Source organism: Macrobrachium nipponense, chromosome 6 (genome assembly GCF_015104395.2).
Source record: "Macrobrachium nipponense isolate FS-2020 chromosome 6, ASM1510439v2, whole genome shotgun sequence".
Lineage (NCBI taxonomy): Eukaryota > Metazoa > Arthropoda > Malacostraca > Decapoda > Palaemonidae > Macrobrachium > Macrobrachium nipponense.
Window position 1 is genome coordinate 129245557 of NC_061108.1, and position 17286 is coordinate 129262842.

Genomic DNA, 17286 nt, shown 5'->3' on the forward strand with positions numbered 1-17286 from the left:
TTTTGTTATTTTATGTCGTATGGTATCATCATTAGCCCAGCAGTTACCTTCGCTTGTCGCAAGATTCTCAGAAAAAAAAAAAAAAGCTGATGACTCCCTTGTGTTTTGTTTGTTTGTTATGTAACCTCCTACTGTCGTAGCTAATGGAATATGTTGCCATGTTGTCATTTTGACCGTCCGAGTGACTAGTCGTGTTATTTACGTTGAGTGTCACTTGTTGCCGTTAATAACAGAGGGTCAGCGTCCTGTTAAAAAAAGAACACTTGTGACCCGCTGTTGAGTTACTTGTTGAATAAGATCTTCTGGATCGGTAGCCCTTTCAAATTCAGATTGAATTTAGTCTGCCGTCTCATAATACCATTACTGATTAATTCTGACGTTCGCTGGACCAGAATGAAATGTATAATTATTTAATAATATATTGAAATTGCGAGCGTTCTGTCCTTGACATTGAAATTTGTAATCGTCTGCTTCAAGTGGCTTGATCAGCAGTTGCTTCCTCATGCTTCATTCGTCCTCTGCAGTTTGTGGGTGCTTGTGCTTATATATTTGGTAATGAAGAAAGTTAAAAAGTGCTTTCGTGTAAAAATCTCTCTCTCTCTCTCTCTCTCTCTCTCTTTCTCTCTCTCTGACACTGTAAAACCTGGTCCTAGAGATAAGTGAGCACACGATGTCTCCTCGGATGGATTAATAAGTCTTTGAGACATCCTAATCCTTGTAACTCCTTGTAACTCTCAAATTAGATAGGGTCATGTAGCTAATCCTATGTTTTTTCTTGTGTTTTTTCAGGATCAACTTTCCTTAGAGTTATCCAGACTTGTATGACGAATTGTGTTTTCTGTGCTCTTTTCTGTTTGGAAATCAGTATCGATCTGTGATCGATACTTCCATGTTTGGAAGTTTTATGTATTTATTTTCATTTTTATATAAATGAGCTCAGGAGATGCATATATACGAGTAAGAGTCATTTTCGACGGCATGTTCACTAATATTTTTTATTTTAAAAAAGTCACACGTATATGAAAAAAAAATTGTACAAACTTAACATTTAGTTATCATGGTGGAGAAGGGTTGACATTGGTGCTAAGTAGATAAGTAAAGACCCAGAATTCGACAGGATATCAGCTTCTCTCTCTCTCTCTCTCTCTCTCTCTCTTGATAGCTGAGTTGGTCAAAGTCGACTGCTTATGGGCAGAAGCCAACTCCTTGACGAGGTGGGGGGCTTAGGGATCCACTGCAGAGAGAGTATGCCCCTTTATGCCTACTCTCTCTGCTGTGGATCCAACTGAACATTGGGACCTTTAACTCCTTTACTCCTCCTCCTCTAAATTTTCCCCCTTCCCTCCTTCTTCTTTCGTTGACGACCTTGGCGTGTTTTTGGAGTATTGAATTGACCGCTCTTTTAACTTGATGGAGGGTGGAGTTGGATGGCATGCCACTCCACCCGTAAAACTAGAGTACCTGACGTGGTTGAGCGAGGGGAAATTTTTATGTCAAGCCATGCCCACAGTGCTGGGTCCGATCTCATGGGACTGACGACCCTTAAGGCACTGTGGGTATGGCATATATCCAGGTGAGGATCCCAGAGCAGTTACCACTATGCAACAATATCGCTCCTCCCCCAGTTGGGCCTCCATGGTGAGAGGGACCTCATCCTGGACGAAAATATTATTATTATTCTATGGAAAATACACCAAACCCCACTACGACTTCTGGCATGGCAACAGACTATCCCCAGGACACCCCAGTTAGAGAAGAGCAGGATGGTATCAATACTTGGTTACCATATAGACCACCAAGAAAAAACAGATATCGTGTTGACCCAACCTTGACCCATTTCGACCCCCTCTTTGGTAGTGGAAGTTGGTCAAGGTTCCTTACTATGGAAACCGAAAACAGAATATCGGCATTGAAATTGGAAAACTTTTTGTTGAATCGACATTCAACTGCAGAAATGTCATTCAGACTAATAAAAGACCAAACGTGGTTAATTGAAACCACAACTAGAAGCCAATCAGAAAATTACTTAACAATAAAAAATATTGATAATATAAATGTACATATAAAAAAACATGACAACATGAACAGTGTACAGGGTACCATTGTACTCCCCGATGATGAAGAACCTTTAGAAAAAACTATATTGCTAGATTCCCTTAAAAAGAGATATAATAATGTCCAAGATTGCGAAATTTACAACATAAACAGTAGAAGAAGTAATGGAAAAACACTCAGAATAGCAAAAATAAAATTTGACAGCCAAGAATTACCTTTAAAAATTAAGTAGTAAATATGGACATACAAAGAAAAACTGCCGTAATACAGAGGTATGTGCATACTGTGGATCTGACGAACATCCCACACAGTGGAAGTGCGGTGAGCCAAAGTGTGTGAACTGCGGGCAAAATCACCATGCAAGATCTAAAGAGTGTATGTATTATATATACAACACAGAATTAAAATTACTTCAAGAAAGAACAGGAATGTATGATCCTTCTAGGAAACAAACGTTTTCTACTATAAGTTCAAACAATGATACAAAAATGGAAATGGATAAGAATATTAAAACCCTAACAGAAAAAAGGCAAGGAAAAATAATTACTTTGCATAAAGAGAACAATATAGCAAAAAACCAAGAAACATGCACAAATATTTGTTCAAATTCTTTTGAGATATTAAAAGAAATAGAATCTCAAGATGAAATGTTAGAAGAAAGTTATAATGAACTAGAAGCTAAAGATAAAAAGAGGCCCCTATAGAGGACTCCGCCCAAAACCAAAAAGCCAACAATCATTAGAGAATTGTCTGTTAAAGCAAAGACTAACTACCCAACGAAAGAGCACAAACCAAGAAATAAGAATATCCCATTGTCTCCTAAAATAGTAATAAAACCAATGGAAACAACAACCCAGAACATCAAAGAAACAGCTCAGGAACAAACCATAGACAAAAATAATTACGTGATGGGAGAAGAGATTACTCAATCACCAATAATAGGAGCAGCAAAAGCAAATGAAAAAAGAACACCACACAAAACACATGTGGATGGAATAAATGTTTCATAGAATTGTCCAACAAAAACAGAAATATAGCAAAAGATAGTAACGAACACAATTTTTTTTTTTATATATAAAATGTAGAAGTAGAGAAACTACTAGTTTGGACACTCACGGAAAAGGCTGTCTGTGCATTGGACATCTAATATCTTATAAAGACATACAAATAAATGTCGTAAATAAAATTTTAGAAAAAATGCAAATTGATGATCCACAAAAAGAAAATAGCACACTAACATAATATTTTAAATAATTACATTATACAATGGAACGTACATGGTCTCCAGACCAGATTACATTTGGGAGAATTACGACGATTACTTAAGGAATACGAACCAATGGTATTATGTTCGCAGCATGTCAATAAAACAATACCAACTATAGGTAAATATACCTTAGTATCTGCATCTAGAGAGGAAGAAGGAAATCTAGGTACTGCTATATATGTCCATAACAAAGTATGTTATGACAAAGTACTTATAAACTTTTCTAACTTGCAAATATCAAGTATTAAAATACAAATAAAAAATGATAATTATGTGATTTATAATTTATACAACCAACCAAATAAAAACTATGACATTGATAAACTTAAAGATTTACTAAACAATACAAAGGAACCTACATTAATAGTAGGTGATTTTAATGCTCATAGCCCAATATGGGACTGTAATTGCACAAACTCAAATAAAGCAGGGAGTAAAATAGAAGATTTAATTGATTCAAACGACATTTGCTGTATAAATGATGATGAAATATCCACATATTTTTCAAGAACACATGGGACATTATCCTCGGTGGACTTAACTCTATGCTCAACAAGCATAGTTGACAGATTGGATTGGAATACAGTTGATGACTTGCACACCAGTGATCATTTTCCAATATTAATTTCCTTATTGCATAATAGTCCTGTAAAACATGTTCCTCATTATAACATTTTTAGAGCAGATTGGGAACAGTATAAAAAGCACACTAAAAATTTCCCACCATTTGAATATTTCAAAGACCACAATTAAGCTAATAAATTTGTAGTTGGTTTTATTAAAAACGCTGCAGATAAATCAATACCAAAGACCAAACCCCATCCAACAAAACACAAAGTTCTGTGGTGGTCCGATAGGCTAACAGAATTAATAAATACAAAACACTCAATAGGGAGACGATTAGATAATTTGAATAAAAAATTCACTAAAATAAATACAAAATTTCCAATATTAGAAAGAACTTTGCAAAAAATGACTATATTATTGCTAGAAATTGATACTTTAAAACCTGTATATAACAAAATATCTGCAAAATTTAAAAAGGAAGTAATTCAAGGAAGAATAATTTCATGGAGGAAATGGATATCAGATCTCTCAAATAATACTCCCATACAAAAAATATGGGAAAAATTCAGAAAAATAAATGGTACCCATGTTAAACCACCCAGACATGCGATATTAAAAGATGGGAAGAGAATACTTAATCCAAAAGAAATAAGCAATATAATAGGAGAAAACTTAGCAAATGTAAGTAGTGATAAGAATTTGGATGAACACTTTCGCACAAAGAAAAATAATATAGAATTAATAACAATAAATTTTGAAACAAGGGAAGATATATATTATAATAGAAAATTTGATATGGAAGAATTGGAATATGCTCTCTCGAACAGCAATAAATCTGCTCCTGGAGGTGACAATATTTGTTTTGAGATGATATGCCACTTAGCACCTTTGGCAAAGTCATACTTATTACAATTTTATAATCATTTATGGCTTCGGAATTTATTTCCTGATGAATGGTGTGAAGCTATAATAATTCCTATCCCCAAACCTGGAAAGGATCCAAGCAATGGTAATAATTACAGACCAATATCTCTAACAAGTTGCTTATGCAAATTACTTGAAAAGATGGTAAATGCTCGACTAACATGGCACATTCGAGAAAATAAAATTTTAACTCCTACTCAATTCGGGTCGCAATGTAACAGGTTGCTTATGCAAATTACTTGAAAAGATGGTAAATGCTCGACTAACATGGCACATTCGAGAAAATAAAATTTTAACTCCTACTCAATTCGGGTATAGAAGACCATATACGCAGAGGATTTGAACGAAAACAGATAACTGTAGCTGTCTTTTTCGACATTGAAAAGGCTTATGATACTACTTGGAGGTATCCTATATTAAAAACTTTACAAAACAGCAACATTCGTGGACAATTACCCAAGTTCATCCAAAACTTTCTGACAAAGCGCAGTTTTCAAGTGAGAATTGATGATACATTGTCCAGAACATTTCCACTTGAAAATGGTGTTCCACAGGGAAGTGTCCTTAATGGCACACTATTTATCCTAGCAATTAATGATTTAAGTAAAACTTCACCTACTGGAATTAACAGCAACTCGCATTAAACATGCAGAACGCATTATTAACAAAACTATAATAAAAAGAGATGAATGGACATCATCTGTAGGATTTAAATTAGCCATACATAAGACCCAAGCAATCGCTTTTTACAAAGATAAAAGGTGGATGAAAAATGAAGAAATAGATTTGAAAATCAGAAGTCCTAATATACCAATTGGCCAAACTGCAAAATTCTTAGGATTAGTACTTGATACTTATTTAAACTGGAAAGCCCACATAGCATACGTGAAATCAAAATGCAAAAAAGCTTTAAATCTAATTAGAAAATTATCAAGTACTACATGGGGAGCAGATAGACAAACCCTTACATTGCTATATAAAGCAACAGTACTGTCTATCATTGATTATGGCAGTGAAATATACGGCTCGGCTTCAGACACAACACTGAAATTATTAGACTCAGTTCACAATGAAGGCCTTAGAATATGCTCAGGAGCCTTTAGATCATCACCAACCTCTTCTTTACAGGTTGAATGTGGTGAACTACCTCTCTCTCTCCATAGAGTTAGTGACAATGAAGAGTGCCCTAAAGATTCAGTGTAGTGATTCCCCAACAAAAAACTATTTGAATTGCGTGATACATTTATTAACAATCATATACCACCTTTCCCAATAAGAGCTAGAAGACTATTTGAGTCACTTAATATAAATTCACTGCTACCTTCAATAGCAAAATTACCGCCTCCTTGGAATATGAATAAGATAAAAATTTGCACTAATTTGAAATATTTATCAAAAAATTACTCGTATACTCCAGAACACCATAGACAACATACAATAGAGCACATAAGCCGAAAAGGTCCCCATTACGCAGTATTTACGGATGGATCCAAATCAGAATACGGAGTGGGATATGCTGCAGTTTCCCAGGACAAAACATACCAGTTCTCTCTTCCCAATGATGCTTCTGTATTTACAGCAGTTATGTGCAATAACATCGGCCATAGAAATAATCAAAGAACACCCCTTTAATAATTTTGTGATTTATTGCGACTCTAGAAGCGCCATAGAAGCCATTAAAAGTTACAATCCCAGAAATAATATTGTGCAACAGATTAAGTTTTTACTCCATAAATTATATAATAAGGGAAAAAATATTGAAATATGTTTGATCCCTGCCCATGTCGGGATAAAAGGAAACGAAGAAGCTGATAAAGCAGCCAAGAAAGCAGTCCACATGATGAGAACAAGTATAAACATCCCTATTAGTGACATTTAAAAACAATCATTGTAAATAAATGGCAAAATATATGGAGCGAGGAATCTGAAAGTAATAAACTGAAACAAATAAAACCTGATGTTACAAAATGGAGCTCCATATATCAGAGAGAGACACACACACAAGTAATCCTGACACGTCTACGTATAGGCCACACTCGTCTGACACATGGGCACTTGATGAGCAGCCCACGTGACCCTGCTCCGGAGTGCCCAGAGTGCAAGGTGTTGTTAACTGTCGCACACGTGTTGTGAGTGCCCAAGGTATGACCAGCAGAGGCTGTCAACTTTTGGAAATAAAAGAATAAAAGAAATCTTGTCAGAATCTTTCACATTTTCAGTGGTTCCGATTTGACGTTTCTAAAGAACTCTGATTTAATTAATAAAATATAATAACGATACGAAAACCTCAGAGCAATTAATGAATTTTAGATAAAATTTCAAAGATTTTATTGACCTGTTGTTAATTTTAATACACCTTTTTATTAAGTATGTATGGAAACGTGAGTAAATGTATTTATTGCCTGTTTGAGTTCTAGTATGAAAGTTTTTAATTTATTGTTTATTATACTTCATGACCTATTTGGTCCCGGTTCCTGGCCTTTGGCCTAGACCTGGCATTTTAACTAATCCTTCGGACCAGCCCTATGAGAGCTGAAAGTCAGCTCAGTGGTCTGGTTAAACTATTTTTATAATAATAATAATAATGGGCAGAAGCACTTAGCAAATATAACGAACTCCCTTCGGGTGTAAGCTGTTCTCAAGGTATAGTGAATGCGACAGTTAGCGACATTTATGGCTTAATATCTGTGAATATAGAAATATTACTTGATTGGGAAAAAATGGGGAAAAAACAGTATTATATGTAAAATACTTTATTTCACAGTATGATAATATATATATGTATGTATAGTTATATTAGTTTAAGTAAATATATTTATTTAAGTGTATATATTTATACAAGAAATAAAAATATTATACATAAAATTTTAACATTAAGTATATGTAAAATACTTTATTTCACATATATATTATATATATGTATGTATGAGTATATATATTTAAGTAAATATATTTATTTAAGTGTATATATTTATACAGAAATAAAAATATTTATACATAAATATGTTTACATTAGTATATATATATATATATCTATATATATATATATATATATATATATATATATATATATATATATATATAAGCGAATACCACAGGAAAATGATAGTCAGAAATCATTGGATTTCTGACTATCATTTTCCTGTGGTATTCGCTTATTTAATGAAGTCACGTGCATCGACTGTGATTTTTAAGCATATATATATTATATATCTATATATCCCCCCCCTCCCCCTATATATATATATAATATATAATATATATATTATATGGGCGTTCTGGGTAACAATGTTCTGTAACAACAGAATTCCATCTAATAAAAGGAGCCATAAAAACACCAAAATATAGAGAAAAAAGTACTATATTTCAGAGACTGCTGTCTCCCTCTTCAGGTAGATGAATGAGAAAAGTTTACAGAAAAGGTGGTATTATACCAAGAGGTCCATCCACAAACAAGCCAATTTAAGTCACCCCCGCTGATAATCTTCCTTTAATCTTCTTAAGGGTTGGTTGAATGAAGAGGTTGTCGATCGTGTCCGAAATCCATGCTCCTTTTGAGATGTTCATACCTGCCTCTCTTTTATTAAGGCCGATTCCATCATTTGACTCTTTGTACCGGCAGTTGCTGCTATAAATTACACGTGACAAATTCCAGTTTATTCTATGGTTATGTTCATTTATATGGTTGAACTCTGCTATTTTCAACCAATATAAATGAACATAACCATAGAATAAACTGGAATTTGTCACGTGTAATTTATAGCAGCAACTGCCGGTACAAGAGTCAAATGATGGAATCGGCCTTAATAAAAGAGAGGCAGGTAATGAAACATCTCAAAAGGAGCATGGATTTCGGACACGATCGACAACCTCTTCATTCACCAACCCTTAAGAAGATTAAAGGAAGATTATCAGCGGGGGTGACTTAAATTGGCTTGTTTGTGGATGGACCTCTTGGTATAAATACCACCTTTTCTGTAAACTTTCTCATCATCTACCTGAAGAGGGAGACAGCAGTCTCTGAAATATAGTACTTTTTTCTCTATATTTTGGGTTTTTTTGTTTTATGGGCTCCTTTTATTAGATATATATGGGTGTGTATATGTTATGGACATTTGTAAGTATGACAAGCAAAAAGATAAAAAGAATATTTCTGACAGAGGAACGACTCGGCAATCAACCCAAACTTGTAAATATGGCAGCAAGAACAATCCATGAGGACTGAAGGCTAAAATAACATAAGATGGACAAGAGTGGGATGAGTTTGCTGTCTATTATTGCCCGAAGCACAGCTGTGTGATCTGGCAACAACATTTTGTGAACATATTTTCCTCGGAAATGATGTGGACTTGGTCTGTTTGCATTGGAGAATGGACAAGGTGATTTTTAAATACATCCATTGTTATTATAGTGATAGATTTCCTCACTTGTGATATATATATGCAGGGTAATTTTTAAATACTATTATCCATTGCTGTAAGTGATAGATTTCCTTACTGGTGATATATATACTGCAGGGTAATTTTTAAATACCTTATCCAATTTTTTAACAGTGATAGATATCCTTACTGGTGATATATATTCTGAAGGGTAATTTTTAAATACATTATCCACTGTTATAACAGTGATAGATATCCTTACTGGTGATATATATACTGCAGGGTAATTTTTAAATACATTATTCATTGCTATAATAGTGGTAGATTGCCTTATTAGTGATATATATACTGCCAATTAGGCATAAAAAGGTTGCTTTACAAGTGGTCAGAGTTGTGCAAAATATTTGACCTCACTATTCTACAAATAAAGAAATAAATAAATAAAATAAAATAAAAATAAAAAATGTTGGATGAGGTCAAACAATTGGTCAGTGGTTTTTGATATGGTCTAATCTTAGGGGAGTGATTGGAGCGCGATAGGATACTGTCTAAAGTGGAGAGGAATTCCTTCTTGAATGGCGAGTTGATTGGAAATTGCTATATATTCTTTGCTATGTTAGATCCACTCGCTTTTCAAACCTTAATGGAGGGACATCCACCCATAGAGGTCAGGAGGTAACAAGAGGCTTTCGTTTCTGGTCGAAGAAATTGATTTAACAGAACACTCACGATATTATAAATGAAGAATGGTGTTTACATTCCATTCGCGTTATCCTGTTTATTTTTGGTGATGAATTCCGTACGGGGGGGGCGGGGGGGTTAGTGCTGTCAGTGGACCTCATGCGGTGGACAGTAGGCATTACTTAAGATTCTTAGCAGCGTGCTTTCGGCCCCCAGCTGCAACCCTTTCCATTCCTTTTACTGAACCTCTTTTCATATTCTCTTTCTTCCATCTTACTTTCCATCCTCTTCTAACAATTGTTTCATAGTGCAACTGCTTTGAGGTGTTCCTCGTGTTACACCTTTCAAACCTTCTATTGTCAATTTCCGTTTCAGCGCTAAATGACCTCTTAGGTCCCAAAGCTTGGCTTTTGGCCTAAATTCTGTATCCAATTCAATTTTATGTGATGAAGGATGACACATCAGTGCTCACCAGCTCGAAAGATTTCGATATTTTTTTTAGGTATATTTCCTTGTTTTTGCTTGGAAATTATCCTCAGGATACACTGGACTATTGCAGTGTCAAGTGAAGTCTTGAACAGGGGAAATTCTAGCGTCGTTCGTGCTCCTGTGATCTAGAACATACTCTGTAGCATAAGATGCCTAAAGAAAAAGGGGTGACGGTCAAATTTGATAAGATGAGGAGAAATAAAACGATAAAAAATTAGGGCGAAAAATACTTCTTCAATTTGACATACTGTGTTCTTGTTTGATAAGCTTGAATTGGCCACGTGCGTCTTTTACACAATAACGTTAGTATATATAACATTCATATTGAGGGAATCTCTGTACCTCACTACGTTCAACTGACATAATATTTCATGAAAAACGTCTTTTCACGAAGATCACAATGGCGTTATATTAAGCTGAAGGCTTTGTTAGAAGCAATTTAAGTCCATTTACGGCTCCTTTACAACCTGTGTCATGTCGGGCATTCTGTTTGTGTGTGTGTGTGTGTCTGTAGCATTACACACACACAGACGCATATATATATATATATATATATATATATATATATATATATACATATATATATATATATTATGTATAGATAATATATATATATATATATATATATATATATATATATATATATATATTATGTTTATATCTGAAACAAGCACTTATATTTCGTGGCTTTTATTTTCATTTTCATTATTTTTATTTAAATTTTATTATATTCTTATTTTCATTATTGTAATATTATTATTTTTATTTTAACTATTATTATTTTATTACTTTTTCATTTTTATTTTTAAATTATTTTATCCTTTTGAATTTATTTTCATTTTATTATTATATTATCATTTTAATTTTTTAATCTTTTATTAATTTTTTATTTTTTTTATATTGGTCTTCCAGCGGCTGTCTTGTCTTTTAATTAACTTTTCCAGCTTCAGGCAGGCAACGAGCACTCTAATTCAACCAAATATTTCTGTTTGACTGACTTAGACTCGAATTGAGACCAGAGGGGACTTTAGCACTACCACAAAATATACCGACTTGATTCTGTAGTCAAAGGATCTGCTTCACAGCTTTATAAGTGGTTGGTAGGAGGCTGTAAGACCTAGAGCTAGGCTGTCGATGTCATACCACGGGAAAATTCAACACGTATATTGACAGACGTAACTTTAATGTAGTACAATTGATGTAACTCACGCTTCACAACAGTCAGCACTGCGCAAGAGAGGCCCTTCAGCTCTCTCTCTCTCTCTCTCTCTCTCTCTCTCTCTCTCTAAAAAATTTTAAAAAAGACTTTTTTAAATAATTTTTAAATGCTATGTCACTGCACTTTAATTCTATCTATCGGAGATATTGTATGTATTGCATCGTTGAGATTATTGCCATTTTATGTCTTCATAGAGTACCACCATATTTGTTTGACTTTGCAGTGTAGAATATTCTGTGTGTATTGGATATAAAGATTATTATCGTTGTAAGTATTCCAAGTCTCTCTCTCTCTCTCTCTCTCTCTCTCTCTCTCTCTCTCTCTCTCTCTCTCTCGTTTTCATTTCTTTTTGTTTGCATTGCTATCTTTTTGTTTCATCGTATAAAGGTCTTCTTTTTCGTGTTATCAACATCCCATCTCTCTCCTCTCTCTCTCTCTCTCTCTCTCCACACATAGCTGTAAACACGAAACCTAAAAGAGAAATATTTTTGGAGAGCTCTAAAAATCGTCTCTCTCTCTCTCTCTCTCTCTCTTCTCTCTCTCCTTCTCTATCTCTCTCCTCCTCTCTCTCTCTCTCTCTCTCTCTCTCTCTCTCTCCATAGCTGTAAACACGAAACCTAGAAGAGAAATATTTTTGGAGATTTTGGAGAGCTCTTAAAATCGCCTCTCTCTCTCTCTCTCTCTCTCTCTCTCTCTCCTCTCTCTCTCTCTCTCTCTCTCTCTATAGCTGTAAACACGAAACCTAGAAGAGAAATATTTTTGGAGAGTTCTAAAAATCGCCTCTCTCTCTCTCTCTCTCTCTCTCTCTCTCTCTCTCTCTCTCTCTCTCTCTCTCTCTCTCTCTCTCTCAAGATAGCACCGGGTTGTTTCATGCTATCATTTCTCCCCTTCGAAAATATCCACGTAACCAGCATACAAAATGCCGCCTGGATCTGCGAGGTCAAATGTTTATTTTCACGTCTGTCGCGCTCGTAAGCGCACGTATGTACTCTTGTCTGAGTATGGCATTTGTGTCTAGGAAAAGGATGAGCCTGGAATTGCATCTTGTCCGTTTGGGTGTTTTCACGGTCTTGGGAACCAGCTGCCTGACATTTTGTAAAGGACGAATTTTTGGCCTTGCGTATCATTTAAGACTTCGAAAGGGCTGAAGGTTGAAGAATGAGTGCTATTGTGTTGCGGTAAAATATATTATGTAGATGAGCCTTCTGTGTACACGCGTAAGAAGCGGTTAATGATGATGTGGAAGTGTTAAAGACTGCAGGTCAATTTGTGTTTCCACATTTCAGTTTTGAATGTGGGCGTGGTCTTTTTTTTCGGTTCTCGGGACGCCCCTCAATGTTAAGGGAATTGGCTCTAAATTAATCTATATATATATATATATATATATATATATATATATATATATATATTATATATATATAGAGAGAGAGAGAGAGAGAGAGAGAGAGAGAGAGAGAGCGAGAGAGAGAGAGAGAGAGAGAGAGAGAGAGAGAGAGAGAGAGAAAGAGAAAGGTATATATATATATGTATATTAATGTAAATATACATATGTGTATGACACACACATATATTATATATTATTATATATATATATATATATATATGATATATATTATAATATATGTGTATGTGTTTTTGATACGTGTTCTCTGTAATAATGATCATGATTATATTTGCTTTGTATGTGCTTAAACAGTCGTTTAGCACAAATGCTAGAATACATTGTAGAAGCACGGATGAGTGGCAGAATGATAAGGAAACCTATGAACGCAGTCCAGAATATTGTACTCCTTTTTTTTTCTTTTTTTTTTTTTTTTTCTCTGTAAGGCTGGATGGAACACGAAGGGCTGCGCAGAAGTGACAAGCAATTTCACGCCTTGCTGCTTTGTTTTCTCTTTTGCTTCCATTGATAAATAATTCATTCGCAATTGATTCGACTAAGAGAGAGAGAGAGAGAGAGAGAGAGAGAGAATATGTTAGGTATAAAACAGCAATTTTGAGGGTTTTGTGATATCTCTTCGGATTTTGTTTATATATATATATATATATATATATATATATACTATATATATATATATATATATAATATATATACGCATTAAGCTACAAATGTCCTTTAATATCTAATTCGCTCTACCTCAGAATTAATATATTTTCATATATGTTAACTGAAGGGGAATTGTAGCTTAATGCGTATATATTGAATCACGGTGAGAGAGAGAGAGAGAGAGAGAGAGAGAGAGAGAGAGATTGAGAGATATAGTTAGGTATAAAACAGCAATTTTGAGGGTTTTGTGATATCTCTTTCGGATTTTGTTTATATATATATATATATATATATATATATATATATATATATATATACACACATACGCATTAAGCTACAAATGTCCTTTAATATCTAATTCGCTCTACCTCAGAATTAATATATTTTCATATATGTTAACGTGAAGGGGAATTTGTAGCTTAATGCGTATATATGAATCACGGTGATGTGATCAGACTATATATATATATATATATATATATATATATATGTGTGTGTGTGTGTGTGTGTGTGTGTATATGTATGTGTGTGTGTGGAAAATTTTGTGAGAAACTGTACAGTGTGCATCGCATGCAAGCCTGCAAGGATAACTTCGTGCAAATTAGGATCATATCCTATACCAAGTAGACCTTTTCAGAGAATACATATGGATATCCTACTATGAGATTCAGGGTCTCTGTAACACGGTTTTTTGGACTTTGCTCCTTGTCAAAGCATCGGATGTAGCTGAAAGTTGACATATGTATATTTTACAACCACACACAGATTTTGTCAGCATTATCAATAACCTAAACCCGATAGTTTTAATTTTTATAGAGTAAAAATGAACTAGCCGACGCCATGGCCAATGATTACGAGCCAAGAGTCGAAAAACATTCATTACGTAAGCAAGGTAAACAAACACCTTTTGACGAAATATTGCCCCGCCCATCCACCAGACAGAAACTCCATCGGCTCTGAAACCCAAAGACTTTATGAATGGCGGAACGATACATAGATGTGGGTGGGGAATCAGTGCTAGCGTAGTAATACTACTGCAGCAGTAGTGCCGCAACAGTATAGCAGTAATATACATGAATTAAACGTTTAGGCCAACTGCTGGGATCCTTGAGGATCATTTAGCACTTCTTACAACTACTCGAGAAATTAGTTTTTATAGCCAGAAGTTAAATTTTCTAATCTAACAATGCCCATGGTAGCCTTCAGTGTTATCCTGAATTATAACGAGGCGAAAGTGGGTGGAGCCTCGTGAAGTCACCATTCTGACGATAATTATTGGTGAAGGTTTAAAGCCAATATATGGTACCGGCTATTTTTTTTCAGTAAATAGGTAGATAGTCAATAAATAAAAATTGCTTGACATTGGATATAGCAGTTATCAAATCAAGCTTGTCTACTATGATTTTTATAATTACCAACTATTCCCGACATCTTGTCAATCTGATTGTGACCTATAAAGTAGATTGTAATTTCTTAGGAAACTTATTTTGGGAGTTAGACTAATAATCGAAGTGTTTTTGTATTTATTAACATATTTTGTTGGTTTGTTCATTATGACAATTATCAGTGGAGAGGTTTCAGAGTTCATAAAGGTGTACTGCTTTGCTTGTATTTAAATTTGTATGTCATTGTTGCCAGAGGTTTAGCCTTCGTTACGTATAGCCAATCATCCATCGAGAAAGAGGGAAGAAATGATGTCATAAGTTACGTAACGAGTGCGTTCGAAACCTTTCCTCTGAGTAAGTTGGCCCGTCTTCAAAAAAAGTCACTTTTACATTATAAGTACCAAATTTATTCAACCTACGTAATGCAGAATACAGTCAAAATTTATGTGTAGATATAATGTGTATTCTGAATAAGCGTTATATCTATGAAATGCATAGATAAAAAGTTATTGCGAAAAAACCGTGTTACAGAGGCCCTGAATCTCATAGTAGATATGCGAATAAGTACTTGTTAGTGATAATAGATGAACTTACAAGGATAGTAGAAATTTTCCCACTCAGGCATAAAACGGGTGAAGAAGTAGCCGTGGCATTTTTCAGTGGTGTCATTTGTAGATACGGCTCACCCGAGCTTCTATTGACCGACAGTGGCAGAGAATTTGTGAACAAAACTTTGGAATGTTTAGCGGAAGTCATGGGGATACAGGAAGTAACAGTTATTCCGTATAGACCTGAGGCTAATGGGTTGTGTGAACGAGCGGACGGGAAAGTGCTCGAGGCTCTCAGGAAGACTTTAGGTGGTAATGATAAGAATTGGGACAGATATATTGATGTTGTTAGACATAGTATTAACACTATGGTTAGTGATTCCATTAAAATGTCTCCATTTGAAGCTTTGTTTGGTTGCCCAGCACGAGGCACATTTGATTTGCTAACTATACCTCATCATGGGGAGGATACGATCGAGTCGTTGATATCCACAGCGAGAGAGAGACTTGCTTGTCTCAGCCGTAATCTTGAATATGCAACCAGAGAGAGATGGTAAAGAAAAGTATTAGTAAAACATCTGATCCCAAGATAAATGTCGGAGACGAGGTATTTTTAAAAATCAACGTGAGGAACGAGCTGAACTACAAATTAGGCCCGAAATTTGAAGGACCTTTTAGAGTCATTGAGGAAAAAATTGGAAACAGATTTGTAGTCTCAGAGGAAAAAACAGGTCGGTCGAAATTAACACATATCTCAAAATTGAAAAGAATTGGTTGTGGTGATTATTATATTGTCGCGCAATTGCATTTTTTTGTTGTTGTCTGGTTTTTGCAATTTGGTGGTAAAATGTTCTTAATGATTTTTTTTTCTCTTTCATTTTCTTCTATTGTTTTTTTCTTATTACGCGCAAACTGCGGCATTTTGGCGTAAGATTCAGAGGTTGATATTTTACGTGGAAAGTTGTTTGGAAATATGGCGAATTTTTGTTTTAGCTGAGAAACGTGATGATAAACATGTGATAATTCCTGTGTGTAAGGGGTTGTTTCCGGTCGTTTCTGGTCGATGAGATTGTTGCGGTAACAAATTCCGTAATGATACTTACTGCGTTTATTGGGGAAAACGTTGGATTATATATATCTTTTTTCCTCTCTTATGTACGTTTTGTAATGGGGAAAGTTCGCTTATTATTGTTGCTGTTATTATTTTTTTCTTTTCCTACGAGAGATGTCGTAATTGGGTCTAAGCTTTAAATAGCATTTCTATTTTAGACAGGAGATATAATTTGTCGGGGTATGTGAGTTAGATAGAAGGGGTGTTCGGCATTATATTTCATGGAGGTTAATTATATAAACATTAAAGGGGTTTTGCTGTTAGACATTATGGGTTCTTTTTTGATAGTGTGTTTGTCAGATATGGGATTACTTGTGAGGATTCAGTGGGTAAAGAATTTTTAATATTTGACTAGGAGTATATTAATTAATGACAAATTTGTGGGGTAAAGCAAGACTTCAGTTATTCTATGATCATGTAGACTTTTTAAATACGGGCACACGATGAGTTTAGAGAATTCCCAACTTCACGTGATGGTGACGATGGAAACGACTTCGTTCTACAATACCAGAGGTCGAGTCGAGTCTACACACAAGCGGCGATGCGGATGAGATGTCGGTATATCGTCTCAGGAATGTTCGGGGATAAATCAGGAGTCTACAATCTTCTACGAG

General features: G+C 34.8%; 1 long non-coding RNA gene across 1 annotated transcript in view; it reads left to right on the forward strand.

Moving 5' to 3' along the window:
• LOC135216185 (uncharacterized) overlaps window positions 1-17286 on the forward strand; it is a 273740-nt gene that overhangs the window by 103159 nt on the left and 153295 nt on the right. The window lies entirely within an intron of this gene.